Source organism: Nannospalax galili, unplaced genomic scaffold, assembly GCF_000622305.1.
Source record: "Nannospalax galili isolate Female #2095 unplaced genomic scaffold, S.galili_v1.0 scaffold441, whole genome shotgun sequence".
NCBI classification, from domain to species: domain Eukaryota; kingdom Metazoa; phylum Chordata; class Mammalia; order Rodentia; family Spalacidae; genus Nannospalax; species Nannospalax galili.
In genome coordinates, this window is record NW_008348089.1 from 6,907,260 (window position 1) to 6,912,749 (window position 5,490).

The window sequence follows — 5,490 nt, forward strand, 5'->3', positions numbered from 1 at the left end:
AGAGAGAGAAAGAGAGAGAGACTCCGCGTACACTGGAGGAAATCCCGAGAAATTTCACAACTCTGCCATAAATAGCCTTTCTAGCTGGGAATACTCGCCCCTCACTGGTGCAAGCCCGCAACCTCCGCGGAGAAGCACCATTCACAAATCCCTGGCTGCTCCTTCCTGCACCCGCCCCGCCTGGCAGCGAGTCCCTGGGACGCAAGCCAGAGGTGAAGGGCCTGGGCGTACACTGGAGGAAATCCCGAGAAATTTCACAACTCTGCCATAAATAGCCTTTCTAGCTGGGAATACTCGCCCCTCACTGGTGCAAGCCCGCAACCTCCGCGGAGAAGCACCATTCACAAATCCCTGGCTGCTCCTTCCTGCACCCGCCCCGCCTGGCAGCGAGTCCCTGGGACGCAAGCCAGAGGTGAAGGGCCTGGCAGTACCTGCAGCCGGCACGGACGACTTTATGCTAGGGTAACCAGCGCATTCATCAGTGCGGAGCGCGAACACGCGCGGGAGCCCTGCATGCGCCACAAAGCCATCGGTCCATCTGCGTGGGCTCAGGCTAGGCTGATGGTCTCGCGTGCAGGAAGCCGCGCGGCGTGGTCCCCGCCCTGCCTGCGTCCCCATCACCGCCCGGGACCCTTGTAGCCCACGCGGGACCGCGGCCAGCGAGCGGAGCGGCGGGAGCCCGCGCCAACTCTACCCCGGGGACCCTCGGGGAGCGCACCCGGGTGGCCACGCCGCGACGCCGGTGTCCCGACCCATGCGCGCGACGCCGCTCCCGCAGGGCCCTCGACCGGGCCTGGGGCGCCTCTCCAGGCTGGCGGGTCACCTGGCCGCGCTCAGCCCAGCCCGACTCGGGCCGAGGGGACCGCGCTGCTACCTGCAGGCTGCCGGGGTGTCAGCTCTCCGGGCGCCGCGTCCTCCGTCCTGCGCGGCCGGCTCCTGCGCTCCGGCTCGTCTGCGTCCTCTAATAATCCTCCCGCCGCGCCCGCCTGCGCCACCGGAGCTGCGCTGCAAGAGCCACCGCTTCGCAGTCAGTCATATTGAGGGAGAAAGAGCAAGCGGCAGAGAGACAGAAAGAGAGAGAGAGAGAGAGAGAGAGAGAGAGAGAGAGAGAGAGAGAGAGAGAGAGAGAGAGAGAGAGAGAGAGAGAGAGAGAGCGCGCAGGGGGCCTGGCGGCGGGGCAAGCAGGCATGTCAAGGCCAGAGGACAACTTCCTCTGCTTCCGTTGTGGGCTTTAGGGTGTCAAACCCAGGTCTTCAGGCTTGAGCGCCAAGCACTTTTACCCACTGAACACCTTTTATTTTGAGATAAGATCTCTCCCTGCGGCACAGCGCGTCGCCGGCTTCCGCGCACGCAGACTCGCGGCCACACGCGCACCGCCGGTGCCCCCGCAGGGGAGCCCGAGCCTCCGCGCCTGCCCGCCTGGCCCCGGACGCCCCTGGTCCAGATGCTTGCGTAGGTCAAGGCCGACACCGTCGAACTCTGACCCAACCTAGTGACCCTGCAGGTTGGAGGAGGCTGCGCCTTTGCTCGCCCAGACACAGGAAAAGGGGGCAACTGCAGTGTGTTGTCTCGCCCCCGCCCCCGTCACCCACCCCACGCTCATCCTGACAACTCTTACTAACCCAAGAAAGAGGACAGGAGTCTGCCTTCTTTGCTTCCAGCAGGTCACGCCTCCCGGCAGCGTTTGCAACAGTCAATTGTGAGATAAAGGACGCCTTGGGACTGACTAGGAGCCGGACTTGTGTTGCTACACATAAGGTCCACGGAAACGCATTCCAAACAGAGCCAGCAACCAGTTTGACATCATTTGACGGATGGCCCCCTAGAGAAAATTTGCCACTTTCGAGACGGAGAAGACTTCTGGTGCATGATGCTGTTGCTTGCCTAATTTATTTTCCGTGATCCCTCCTCTGCTTTGCGCTGTCTTCTGTCCTTTAGAGGTAGCTTTGGGTCCTGAGCAATTTTCCATTCATCTTCTTCATCTCCACTCCCCAAATTTATGCCTTTAACAGACAACACAGCAGATGCAAACCATTAACTCTGTCAGGAACACTTCTAACCCGTTCTGCTGGAATATAGGACAATCTCCAGGCACTTAGTAACACTGTCAATGTTACCAAGTTTGTACACCCCAGTTCGCCGCTGTAGCCCTTGATAAGCTTCCTGCTCAAAGCATAAGGTCTTTGAGGTCTGATGTACTGCCTCATTGGGAAACAGCGTGCAGCAGTCAAACAATCTTTTGAGAGTGTGTGCACCTGTGCCTGAATGTTCTGGCTAGTTGGACTCCCCCAAAGAGGTGATAGTGGGGGCTGGCTAGTAAAGACAAGGGTGCTTTTGAGTGAATCTTTGTGATTTTTATGTTCTACCATGGAAATAACTCTTGCATTGCAAGAACTGGGGAACGAACACACACACACACACACAAGATATATGTAAATGACAAAACAAGATACCAAGGGGGAGGTGATAGCAAGATTGACAATGCATTTTCCTTATATTCGTCATGATTTATGACAGTCACATCTTTAATATTTTGTCACAGGCCAGCATATATATGTAAATATCTTTGTGTGTATGACGTGTGTGACCACAGGCATGTGCCTGTCATGAATGTGGTGATGAGAGGACAACCTTGGGTGTCAGTCCTCATCTTTCACCCTGTTTGAAATATACCTTCTTCACTGCTGGGTGCCCAGGCTAGTGGGCCTTGGTGCTTTCTGGGATTCTCCTGTCTCCTGGTAGGAGGATCAGGCTTACAGATGTAGGTACCACACCCAGTTTCTGTGGATTCTGGGATCTGAACTCAGGTCCTCAAATTTGCACAACTGGTGTTTTACTCACCGAGTCATCTCTCCAGCCCCAAGACCATTATATCTTGACTTTCTCACAGTGATGTTCCTACCCCCAGCTCTTCTTTGTCTCATACAGTGAGTCCATTGAGAATGGTTCAAACAAATGATCAAGACCTAATAAAGAAGCTGGGGGTGGTGGTGAATGCCCTTAATTCCAACACTCAGGAGGCAGAGGCAGGTGGATCTCTGTGAGATTGAGGTCAGCCTGGTCTACATGGTGAGTTCTAGGCCATTTGGGGCTACAGGGAGACCCAGTCTCAAACAACAAAAATACCTGATAAAGCCTAATAAAAGATATTAGTGGATGTATGTAAAAAATATTGGAAAGAGCAGCAAAGATTCCAATACCGCACTATATCAGTCATGTATAAATGTAGAACGTTATAGCTTCTTTGAAGATAGTTATGTATTTAAACACATATTGGATTTAATGTATGAGATATCTGTTATCATGTCCCCAATTTTACAGATCAGGATTGATGAAGTAGTTAACCTACCATTGCACAAAAATGACACAGCTAGATACAGTCTCTTGCTACTGTCCTTTCAGAGCTCCGGAATGAGTCAGTTAAAAATCTTAAGCATTTCCTTAGAGCTTTGGACGACCATCAGATGAGCTGACCTACAACCCTTTGGTGTTTTCCTCCCTCTCCCATCTATCGTGCAAGAGAGCACTATGGGACTTAAAAAAAAATAAATCTGAACATATTCGGGGTCGTAGATGGGGAAGTCAGGAAAGTTTTCTCCACAGTCTTTAATAGGACAAACCTTTGGTGACTGACAAAGGCAATTTTGTAGAACTGTTATTTCTAAACATTTTCATCTAGTGAATTAATATATGGTTTGTTAAGAACTGTAAATAGATATTTAAAACAGTTCTGTCCACCTTTGAAGAATGACACGTGATCATATTGGGCCAAGTTTCTAGTGGATTATTTTCTTGATTCTCTGTTTAGTTCGTTATCAGTAATGATTTATTGATTATGACTATCATACCTACTTCAAAATTATACCAGATATTTCAAGGTCATTTTTGGTAACCGCAATTGACAGTAATTTTATACTCAAATTGTCTTTATAATTAGGACCATGGTAATCTGTCAATTGCTTTATTCATTAAGATATTAAAGCTAACATTTTCTTGCTTATTTTATGATAATTTTCTTTCCAAACATAGATTAGAATTCATATGCACTAAGCCAAAAGATGAATGAAATATATACCCTAAAACACACTTCCAAAAATTGATTCATTTTAACTATTTTGTATTTTTTTTTTTTTTTGAGACAGGGTCTGTCTGTAGCCCCAGCTGACCTGGAACTCGCTATGTAGACCAGGCTGGCCTCGAACTCACAGAGATCCGCCTGCCTCTGCCTCCCAAGTGCTGGGATTAAAGGCATGTGCCATGGCGCCTGGCATTCTATTTTGTATTTTTATGAAAAAAATCTGCACTAGAAACTTCATTTATAAATTATAATGAAAATTTTAGAAGTTTAGTAAATAAATTATTCTCTTTTAAAGTTGCTTAATGTTTCAAGTCAAATTTCCCACTTTGCAACACATTCAATGGTATAATTTTTGTTGTGCTAGAAAAACAGAAAGCTAATGACTCTTTCCAGTTTGTTCATTTTCATCTCATGGATGCTTGCTGCTGTTAGGTTCCCAAGTGCATCTAACTGGCACATTCAGTGAAGATTTGGCTTTGTAGCATTTGATGAAAGCAGAAAAATTGGGTTGCCAATTACATATGTGCCCCTTATGTGCACTGAATTCCCACTGTAGTGATGAGCCAAATTAGAAATTCCTAAGTAGCAATACCTAAAAAATAGAACCAGGGCTTAAGAAAGATAAAAGGGGTATAGTTTTTTTCTTTTCAGCAGCATTACTAGTCATATTTCAAAAGTGAATTAACTTGAATATATTTGCAAAACAACAAACGAAATTTTATTATAGATTTAAAATTTGGCCTGGGGGTATGGTTCAGCTGCTAAAGTGCTTGCTTCTTAGTATGTGGACCTACATTTGATCCCCAATACCTACATAAAAACCAAACAGAGTGGTGAGCACCATAATCTCAGCTCTGGAGAAGTGGAGGCGGAGGATCCCTGGGGTTTGTTGGACACTCAGTCTAGCCAAATCTGAGCGCTCCAAAATCAGTAAGAGACCCTGCCTCAAAATATATGGTGGAAGACAATGGAGGGAGCATATCTGACACTGACCTCTGGCCTTCAGGTGGGCACAAGCACACACACGCATACACATACTCATGTACGCACACATACTGCACGTATGTACACACACAATTTAAATTGGTTTAAATTGTTCTAAGGTATGTTCTTGATCTTTATAATGACTATTGTACATGAAAATTGGCTATGGGTACCTCAAAGGAACAGAAGCAGTTAATACAGGACTGAAACCAACACTTGATTCAAGACACAGTTGAATGAAGTACAGCATTGACTCAACTTCAGTTTGGGGTCCAGAGAACACAAAATCTCCAATCTTGATGTGAATAAACCTTAATTCGATAATCAGTCAGGTAGGCAAGACATAGTAGTCAAAAATAATATTGGTAACTATTGCTTATTAAATTCTCTCTCTCTCTCTATCTCTCTCTCTCTCTCTCTCTCTCTCT

At 47.4% G+C, this 5,490-nt stretch overlaps 1 protein-coding gene across 1 annotated transcript in view; it reads right to left on the reverse strand.

Moving 5' to 3' along the window:
* Window positions 1-1,056, reverse strand: part of Ccser1 (coiled-coil serine rich protein 1) — a 1,141,328-nt gene extending 1,140,272 nt beyond the window's left edge. The window contains exon 1 of the mRNA XM_029569084.1: window positions 875-1,056. The gene's annotated coding sequence lies outside the window, so the exon portion shown is untranslated. The remainder of the gene's footprint in view (window positions 1-874) is intronic.
* Between the last annotated feature and the right edge of the window lie 4,434 nt (window positions 1,057-5,490).